Genomic DNA, 11463 nt, shown 5'->3' with positions numbered 1-11463 from the left:
GGGGCCCAGCCTGCTGTCCCGAAAGCCGTACTCAGAGTTCAGGGGGTATCTGAGCTGGGAGAAGCCTAAATGACGTCTGGCACAAGCAATAAATGTTAGAAGAATGAGACACAAGCTCAGCTCTGATGCTGACTGAATCAGCTCAGATAACCCCAACAGGCCTACCACACCCAACACAGGGACAGGAAATCAAAGCTTCTCCCAGCAGGAGTAGTGAAAACTAAATTACGGAGTTCCAGGTGTTACACTTGTAACAAATAATAAATACAGTTTAAAAGTATTTGCAGATCTTCAGTTGGATCAATTCAGATGACTGTTTCACCTCAACAGCGTGGACAATTTATAGGTCATCGATGTTAAATACTGCAGAAAAAAGCAAGCACTCCCCACTCCCAATACAAGCAGTTATTCCTGGAATTTCAGCGTGGTTTTCTTAATCCCCTGCAAGTGAATAGATCTACATAGATCTTTCAGAAATACGCAGTCACCCAGTCGATTTGATTCTGCAAAGAATCAAATTTGTCTCTGTCAGTAGAAGTATTTTTTGTAGGCACAGACAGAGGTGGCAGACACAGAATAAAGTTTTAGGCTTAGCCAGGTGCATAAAAAGAGCGATGGCAAAAGCTGCCAAACACAAGAGACAAGAACACAGGCTGCAAGGCACTCTAATTGCTGGAATGAAACAAGATAAGCAGTACAAAAAGGGAGAAATATTAGGAAATACTACACTCGACTTCAAACATGGAGGCAACAGAGTAGACACATGAACTGGTCATTCCAGAAGGTGAAAATAATGTAAATACACCTTTTCTGGTTAAACAGAAGTGACATGAAGGGGAGAGCCACAGGAAAAGGCATATCATGGAGCAGCTTTTTGTCAGAATATGTCAGTGCCAATATTGCATTAGTTTGACACATTAGCCTTGTTTTTGGCAGGCCACTGTAGTTATTTCTCTGTGTATTAAGGAACCCGTCTTTCAAAATTAATTCCTGGTTATCCCACTTCAATCACTGTCTGTCACTAACAGTTAAATAATTTCCTCTGCTTTTCAGGTTTCTTAGGGAAAAAAACCTGGCAACTTGGAAATGTTATTCACACATCAAAAATACTTACAGTCCTAGAAGTAACAACCATTCTGTACTGCAGCATTCATTAGAGGCTTTAAATAGGGATATGCGGCCAGAGAGTCAGTTTGCCTCCTAATGGCTGCATAATCCCTCAGGGACAATTTTTTTAACCCCCATCTCTTGTCAAACATTCTTAATACAAAAGCAGAAAAGCATAACCACATCACCCTCAGCTAAACAAAGTGTTTTCAAGGTATACATTGCATTTTTGTATACAATCTGCTGAGTCACATATTAGAACTGAGGAGGAACATAATCATTCTCTAACCTTTTATCTTTTAGTCCTCTACTGCAGCCTGTTTCAATGACACTACTTCCACTTCCTTAGAAATTTAACCTTTTACTAATTCAATACTTCTTAAAATATGAAGTAGCTTATATACTACCATTAATTTTGGCTAACTACATCTTCATAGGAACTGTTTGCAAAAAGTTTGATATCAAGTGAGCTATTATTATAACCAACAGTTTCAGAAATGCCTCTAACATCCAACTCAATCATCAGTTATTCAACCTTGGAATTCCACACTGACCTCTCTGAACTTGCACAAACTTCAGGGACTGCTGAAGTGATTTCAAAAGAGAAAAGATTGACAATAGAAAAACTCCAGTATATTCGGAGTCATGAAGATACAAACATATTCAAACGTGTTACAAATTCCCTCAGTTGCTCTCTATATATGTAGGTCAACTGACATCAAAGGCACTTGTCTCAGCTAGGGAATTTAAGTAGTATGAACAGCAGAAAACAGTCACGCTTTCGGCACAACAACCAACCCCTAATACCAAAGTCATTGATCCTGCCCATGGAAATATGATATATTCTTCATATCTTCAAGGAAAATGTCTGCAAAACCAGTGATTTAAAGAAGGCAGCAGTCAGACTGAGCAAACAGGAAAGCCTTCTGTTAGGTGCCAAACAGGGAAAGGGTATTAATTAATGGGAAAACAGCAGCCAAGTGCCTGTATCACTCTTCAAAATGAGACCTAGCCCATATGTCATATAGGATATTTCTGAGGATTTACCCAGAACTTGGAGGGTTTGTATAGCACCTATCCCAAGGGGCTCTGGTCCAGGACCACTGCTCCTAAGCACTACTGTCAGCTTTAGGCTGGATAAAGGGCCAGGACAAGAACTGCACTTACCGCAAGCTCAGTGTCTGGCTGTGTCTGCCTCACACGTATTTACTGGAAGAAACATGCTTCAACTAGTAAGTAAGGCAGTGCCAAGAAAGGTTTTCAATTTGTTTTCACATTGTTTGGCCTCTGCACTCCCTTGAAATATTTGCATAGAAGGTAAAATTTTAAAGTGCCAGCAGCTCATTCAGCTGCAGTTCCCTGTTTGTGACCTGGCTTCCTGCAGGCTGAACACAGCAATCCAAGAGAGCACACTTTGCTTGGCTGGGGCTGCACAGAGTCCTGGGGGTGGAAAACCAAATATAATTGTGCCAACTTCCCATTCTTCCTTTCTGACTGTTCTCTGTGATTGAGAGTCAGCCTGTAGTCTATGGACATGCTGTAGGTCCATTCCCTCCATCCTCTCAGTGACATTACCATTGCCAACTCTATCATTTTTTTGTTATTGCTTAATATTGTTTGATACTAATTTTATCTTTTGTTTTCCTCTCTCGTTCAATTCAATATACCATTTTCTTCTACCCCACCAACATGACTTTTTCCTGCCATTATTTTCTTATCATACTACTAGAGGCTTGATGTGCTTAACTTGAATATTCAGTTTAATTTCCCCTCAGACCCACCTTTATCTTTGCAATAACATCCTTGCACATGGGGTCACTCCAGCTGATTTTTCTCTCACTTCTACTTTTCTCCTCCATCTACACAGATCTTGCTCACCTCTTTCAGGATGCTGTCTACAAACAACCAACACTGCATTAACACTGGAGGTATGAAGGACAGAATTTTGCCAATATATGTTGTCTACTTAAACTTGTTGCTTCAATTAAAAGAAGAGAGGGGAGGGATCGGGAGAAAGGACTTTCTGGTCTAGGTGTGACTGAGCATCTATCTAGTGTTGCTCCCTGATTGTGTTGCAAGAGGATAATATAAATTCCATTCTGATAAGCATATGGATCAGGCAGACCTCTGGCTGTTGTTTTTGCATCCTGATTATTTGTGTCTAATTTGGGAGCTGCCATAATACAAATACACACAGATTTGTTATTACTTCTCCTGGTAATTATAGGTTACAAAGACAGTTAAGCATAACTTAAAATCTGTGCTAGTTGGGTTCCCAGGGTAACAACTTGGGAAGTTATTATGTCTGTGGCTAAGTATGAAAGAAGGAAAGACTCCTGCTTAGCACACCTACTTTGTCTTAGTAAAAACTTTACTAACACTGAAAGGGTTGTTTTGCTTGGGGGAAGGGGAGTTGTGTTCTGGGTTGTTTGGCTTTTTTTTGGGAGAGTGGGAGGGGGTGGAGGGAGTTTAAATATTACAGAATTGTAATCCCACATTTTTGAAAAATAGACTGAATACCAGAATACCAATGCCAACTGTTATCTAACATAATACCAGAGAACCAGACATCTTGTTAAGTGCTCCACCTAACAACCTAAGCCCTTGGATCAATTCTATTCTGCACACTCTCATTCCTACACTACATGCACATTCCTGCACAAATGTTATTCTCCACTCAGAATTTCATTTACTTGAAATAATCCCTTTTAAAGAGCAAGACTTAATCTCTGGAATGATATTCTGTGTTGGCCAGATCTCTTGTATTTTGTTATGTGTGTGCTCTACAAATGAAGCATTGTAATAGGTAAGGTGTGTGGCATTGGCTGGTCTGGTCTGGGAACAGAGAGTGAGTGTAGGCATAAGCAGGGTGCTTGTGAACAGATCATCCAGGTTAAACACTGGCCCCCCTGGGTTGCCTGCCTTGCAGTGCTGTGGGCTGCTCTGTGATCTTAGACTGTTGCCTTCTGACTGATCAGGCCCATCTTTCTACTGTTAACTCTTCAGAGTAAAGTTTAAGCATTGCATCTGCTAAAGAAAATGGTAAACAACATTAATTATTTCATCAAGACACAAAAATAAATGAGACTCATCAAATTGTCTCCAGTTTATCTACACCTGTTTCACACAAAGTCTATGTTACAAGAAAGGTGATGTAATCTTGTTTAAGGGGTGTATTTTAGCAATCACTGTGACTGACAAAGATATGACATGTTTGACATGCCCTGAAGTTACTTTCCAAGCAGAATCTCCAAGTGCCTCACACATAAGAGCCTGACAGTAAATGTTCTTCAGAGCTAGTAAAACATCCACCTCTCCACCAGTTGGCTGCATCTTAAAGCTGATGTCTGAGTTTCCTTTTATATCCTGATACTGGCTCATCACTGGATTTGCCTTCAGCTACTTCTCAACTCTGTATATGTGAAATAATTGTCTGCTGTTCAGTACCCCTCTTCTGCCACCTTCAAGGATATCTGACTACAACCTTAGCTTGAAGTCTAACTTATTGTCAAGTGTTTTCTTAGTTTGAACTCTTACTTTCAAACATTTTCTTCCTCACCAGTGTAAATAACACCATCATCCTCATTTTTTTATCTTTCAATCTCAGTGGATCCTTCCACCCCAAGCCTATTGGCACACTGAGTTTGCCTCCACAAAGAACCAGATGTTTGAGTGATTTTGGATCCCAAATCAGGACAAGCGAGTAACAAAGCAAAATATTAGCTAAGATTATAGTGACAGTTAGAAAGAAACTCCTTTAGAAACTCACAAAAGCTGATAACAAGCAAAGCTGTCTTGGGACACACATACAGGTCTGTACACAAGTCTCTATCACTTGGCAAAGCTCATGAAGTTTAGGTCACTATGGTGCAACCCATTGTACCGGCTGTCCACTCTTCAAGGCCAACAACACAGAACCATCTGTGCTCTGTCAAGATGCTCAGAAGGAAGTAAAACCCCTTTTATTACTCTCACCTAGCTGACACAGCTAACATGGGCCACCAACTTCAAATGTGCTTTAGGCTTGTCCTCCTGACTCAGCCCAGGCTACCTCACCTTCTTTCCCTCTGTCTGGCATGGGAACTGGAGTAAGCCACAGAGGTTTGCACATTAAGTATCACAGACATCCAGCCAGGAACATGGATAAGTTAAAAATGTAAACCAGCAATTTAACAAAGAGATAGCAAGTGTAGCAAAACCTAGAAAAGTAACTCCTCTGGCATATGTTTCTCATGAGTATTACTTGTATCTGGAACACAAGTCCATTTCTAACCTCAGCTGTGAATCACCAGCAGATTGGTTTTTCAGTGTGCCTCAAGGGAGTAATCATCTAGTGACTAGGAGAAGTCTCCTAGATACACACAAACACAGAAATGAAACACTTGCCAAACCCCTTGTATTGGTATTGGAGGCTTGAATAAACTCCAGCGTCTTTACAGTGAATGAAAGAGTGGCAGGATATAGAAACAAACAGTTGCTATGTGTGTAACCATATTTCAGTGCATTTCCACAGTCCCTGGGGACTTCCTGATGCTCTGCTTGAGAGCCAGCTGCCTTTTCACCCAAAAATCACACAGTCTGAGACAAAACCAGGACTGTAAAGCCTTGTCAGATATTAAAGTTTACTTTCTGTTCCCAGATTATCATGAGTACCCTCAACCACAGTTTAATGTACTTTGGGTTGGGAGAGCTGCAGTTCCATCCAAATCCAGGTATCATGCTGTCTTTGGTGCTAGAACTAATCCTTTAACTGGCTAAAAAAGATCAAATCTCAAAACCAAACCCACTATGCTGTGTTCAGCTTTCTCAGCACAATGCTGTTGGCATAAACAGACTACCAGTATATATTACAATGTTAAGGAGAGATTTTGAATCCATTTAGATATCACAGTGCTTATAACTATCACTTCTGCCAGCTCTAAAATAATGTTCTCCAGACAGCCACCACACTGGAAAACACAGTAGAAAATATTAGCAGTGCACGTAGGAGCCCCTGACATCATCCAGAACAGAGCTGCATGAATAATCACCATAGTTTTTGGCCTGTCTTGCCAAAGACAGAAACAGCTACAAAAGATGGAAGCTGCCAAAAGTCCTCAGGGAATTTTTTCCTAGGAATAGCGTTAAAAGCTTTAAGCGTGTTCTGCTTCATTGTTTCCCATAATTATGTGCTCTTTCCACTTTAGTGACTCATAACACAAACAGTCCCATGGTTTGGATTAGTCTCTTGGCCTCTGCCAAAATACTGGGGAGGCTGTCACACCTTAAATATATACCTAAGAATCCTGGGGAATAATTCTGAAAGGTTTAAGGAATCTAATTAAGCACCATCTAAACTTGAAAACTGCTTACACACCAGGTTCCTATGGAAAATTCGCAGGCTGCTAACTACATACTGCAAAAAATATGTCCTTGTCGTTTAACATCATGCCACCTCTGGAATGACCCAGGAAAATTAATTTTTAAATCACTTACAATGAGAAGTTCATTGACAGTGGTCATCATACAATTTCTACAGCAATCTGGAAAACAGCTAGAAATTTTCAATTAAAATCAATGAACCTGTGAAATAGCACAAAAGGGATTTTTTGTGGCTTGTTTCAAAACATATCAACTTTGTTTTAGCACAAAATAGCATAAACCATAGGATTTTGAGAAAGTTCTTGCATGATCTGAACTTCATTACCTAGATTAGGATCAGCTGAAAGTACTAGCTGGGAATTAACGATGCCTCACAAGACAAAGGAATGTCACAGATTCCTAATTACACAGTACTGTCTACACTGATGTTTTTGTTGCTCTTTCAAGTGGCATCTTACAGCTTTAGAGAAAAGTTAAGGCATGGAAAGGTGACTTCAAAAAGCTGTTGATTGAGTGGCTGCTACCAAGGGATTTGTTTCTGCCAGGCAGGCTAAGACTTGTTTTTCCCGGTCAGAAGCACAGGTCTGAATTCTAAAACCAGAGATCTCTTCCTCTACTGAGTAAGAAAAAGTATATTAAAAGCCTATTGTTTTAGCATGGAGTACACATAATACTTAACATTTTCATATTTGATTGCAGATAAGCCTTCAGTAAACACTTCTACTGGAGCTGGATAACCTTCAGTGTAGTGTCCTGCACATCAGTAGCCAGTGCTCACATCAGGGACAGGTGAGGAGACAGAACAAAAGGCTGCAGTGTCAACACAACTACAGATAACTTTCTAACAACTTCTCAACACTGAGGTTTATTTTTCTAATGCTACTACCCTCCAGGAAGTTATTAATACAAGAATGAGCAGTCATCAGTGTGTATAGAGTAACTGAGTTCAGCACAGCAGAAGAAAGAGCCCAGCTGGCTGATCAACAAGGACAGACATGGAGAGCTCGCCATCATCCTTTCCTGTGGGGAGAGGATGGACCAAAGAAAGCCTTTGGGAAGGTTTTGCCAGTACAGAAAATTAGAGGCCCAAATGTAAGCCCCTCCTGAAACATGTGCACACACACACACGAACATGGAGCCACAGACATTCTTTAGGCCAAAGAAATGTGTACAACACCCTTATCTTCTCAGTTTGTCTGTCTGGGCTGGTAGAAAACCCATAAATGGAGGGCAATGTATTTTTTTGATAACTAGGATGTTGTGCGAATTATCTTCCCTGAAGAGGACAGGAAACAAACTTACTTATTCATGTACCCACATACAAATTTCCTGCTTGTTAATTAAACAACCAAAGAGAATGGCTATAGGTTTACTGACCCACAAGATGCTTTTCTCTAGACATAGCAACAGTGTCAGCACAAAATTCTCTCCAGGTTTCTCAACCTCCATGTGCTGTTTTTGCACTGAACAAGTCACTCCAATCAATCTCACTGTGTGTTCTGCTTAGGTTACTTGCAAACAAGCCAAAGAACTTCAGCTGCAATGCGAGTACTTGTTAATTTACCAATGGCTACAAAAGCTGTTGAAAGTACCATGTGCAGCTTTGCAGTAACTATACCTCCTTTTTATTTTATTACTTCTGCTATAAATGAAAAATATCCAGAGCTGCACAAGGTTACTGTCCTCCTGTCAGTCAAGGGAACAGAACTGCAGTTAACCGCAAGGTTCTGAAATAAATAGGTTTTGACTGCTGAGGTAACTTTTAACTACAAGACCTGCTCAGCCATGGGCTTCTGACAGCTTTTTCCTTCCCTCTTTATTTAAGCTCAAATTTAATCCAATCATTAAAATATTTGTTGAAGTGCTCTGTCTGCTTGGCAGCACAGCCCACACGACAGACAGAGTGATGGATGACTTATTTCAGCAGGAATTTTTTTTTTTGCATTCCGCCTGTTTTTTATTGTGAATTGTTTGTGCAAAGATTTGGTAGGTGGAGCTTTTGAATGAATTGCAGCAGACCTGGCACAGGATGGCACTCACGTTGTTCACTCAGATATGGGATAAACAAATGTTAAAGATAAAAATCATGAACAAACATGAGTTTTCAGCCTTTTCAAAATTCCATCATTATTCCAAATTTTGTTTTCAGTGATAAAATTAAATTCTAAACAAGCATTCTCATTTCATTTATAGATGCTTTAAAACAGTTTCTGAAAAATAAACCAGAAGCATTGATCTCAGCATGAATTTGACGACACTGATTCTTAACATGGGTATTTCTAAGTTTAGAAATACCCATGTTAAGGTATTTCAGGAAATCCCTATGTTTTTCTCTCTAGGCTAAACTATATCGGAAGAACTGACATGGGAAGATGCAAGAGAAGTTCAGTCAGAAAGGCTATGCTTCATCATCCCTTTCAAATCATAGCAGAACGAGCTGCAGCAGCGCGTTAGGGAGAAAAGAGTAACAGCCATAGCAAGACTTTCTGTAGGATCTGTTTGGGAAAACAGTTGAACTCTCAGGTACACAGATGCACCCTCACATCAGACAATCTAAAAACAAATTCTAATTGAGAATATGTGATGCCAGTAAATGATTCTGTGCCCAGATGTACAGAATTTGACACTTTTTCCTTCAATTTTTGGTCTGAAAAAGCACTAGAATGGTCAATACCTTTCTTCTTTTTACAGTTGATCACCTAAAGGTACTTGCACATGAACCTACAAATAAACTCTGGAATCAGTCTATTTTGAGATCACAAAGTGTCTTTGTAAGGAAATGCTCATACTTTCTGACTGTGTTTGTTATACAGAGAATGGGCATTTTAACCCTGTGACCTCCCCAGGAACACCTCTAGTACATGTGGAACAGATGGGCAAGTCTTAATTTGGCATTACTTTATCATCTCTGATGTTGGTGTGTGGAGGAATTCATGAGCACCTTTTCTACCTAAACATACAAACCTAACTGTTCTCACAGTGCTCACACAGTGCAGTGCTAGCAAAGCACTGACTGCATTTAGGTAACATTATCAGCATCATTAGAGTATCACAGTCTCATGTTTGCTATTTCTCTGAAGGCATTAGTTCCTAAAAGCTGGAAATTATGCAAGAATTCAGGACTCTGTGGACAAGGCATTGGTAGAGAATGGACAGGAAGTCTATAGGTGTCACTCCAAAGTAAAATTTCAAAAATACAATTTCAGTTACATGTTCTTGAGTATCAAAAGGCTTCAAACACTCAAAAGTATTTCAAAGATTTTTAAAACCTACAACTATTTTAAAACTCTTGATTATCTTTGTTCAAAGGATCCTGATGATACCTGCCATGGCAGAGCTTGCTCTTTTCTTTCTTCCCAAATTGTATTCACTTGGCAGTAAGTGAGAAATGAGAGGCTTGTGGTATGTGCTTGTTCTTGAGGCACAGGCAGGTAAGGTGACATTCCTGGCCACTCATGCTGTCATACAATGGAGGAATCTCATGCACAGGTGAAAAACTGTTGAGCAAAGTACCTCTGAGAAAGTTTCAGAAACTGAAATGTATTCATGCATGTTTTGGAACAGCTGTGCACTGCAGTGTGAGCTACTTACCTTACCCTGTCAAGCTGAAGGAAGCAAAGAGGTCAATTAGATTTTAGCTGTGGTCAACAATACCAGTATCCTCTTCCTTCTGGCTCCTCTCAACAAGGACACTGCCCATTTCAAAAAAATAAAGAACTACTTTTCCTCGATTCATGCCATTAAAAATAGGAAATGCAAACTTGTAAAAACATGCTGTGAATACTCAGAAGGATGTGGCTGCTATATTTCAAGAATGTGAGAAGATGTCACAGAAGTCAGTAATAGCCCTTCCCTTCCCCACATAGTTCTGCTACCTTATGTTTTATTAATACTGAGTTTAAAGTGACACTGTTCTTCTAATATTTATTGAAATATTTTAATCACAAACAATAACAAGACTGTTTTCTGTACTACCTCTACTGTTACATGTCAGGCAAAGCTGCCATGTGGTCTTAGGGAAGAATGGAGCTTTCAGTCCTTTTCTTTTTTTTCACTCATTGTTAAGCAGAAGCAAGAAGTATCAATATTGAGAAATGCCCTGAAGGCTGCACTAGGACTGCTACTATTTAATAATCATGACACTAAATGATTCTACAATTTAAAACTTGGGAGTATATTTTAGTTGCATAAAAACAACAAAAAATCCCTCAGCAACATATAGCACAATGTCTCCTCACTCCTACAGCAAGACAGGGACTGGCTCACCTTACAGACACAGCCATGAGTAAGAGCAGCCTGAGATTATCTACAAACCTTCAGAAATGGTTTCTAAAGCTCAGAATGGCTTGAACCAGCTTCTTGCCAGTGACAATCTTCCATCTACACTAAGTAGGGCGTAATTCAAATGCTTTATGCTTAAATAGACTGGCACCTGGCACCATCAAAGGCATTTTCTGGCACTGAGATGGAAATTTAATTTGAGATAGATAATACAGAAATGTATCTTTGAAAACATTTTAGTGCCATGATTTGGACAGGAACAGAATTTGAACTTGAAAACAAAGTTTAATATCCATAGAAAAATACATTTTAAGAGCAGCTTAAAAAAAAAAAAAAAAGGTGCATATATTTTTAGTACAGAGAAATTTAGCATACTAAGCAATGACAGTGTTTCTGGGCTGGACTGTACCCACACCATAGGAAAGGACATATTTTACTAAGAAAGAAAGACTTAGTTATATAACTTCTTAGAGAAGCATCTGAAAAAGTTACACATGCAGACTTCAACAGGGAGAGAGACTGAAAATGGTGCAACTTCTACCAGTAGAAATAGAAGCAAGTTTAAATGCAGGTCAGCATTAAGCATTCTGAAAGACTACAACTGACCTGACTTTTATATTCTTTAAAACACAGGGTAAACAAATGAGAAGCAAAATAAATACCTCTTTAAATGGCTCAGAAACTGCTACTGAGCTTCACAGCATGGAGGAGGGC

Source organism: Parus major, chromosome 10 (genome assembly GCF_001522545.3).
Source record: "Parus major isolate Abel chromosome 10, Parus_major1.1, whole genome shotgun sequence".
Lineage (NCBI taxonomy): Eukaryota > Metazoa > Chordata > Aves > Passeriformes > Paridae > Parus > Parus major.
The sequence above is the reverse complement of the archived record's forward strand: the minus strand, read 5'-3'. Positions refer to the sequence as shown.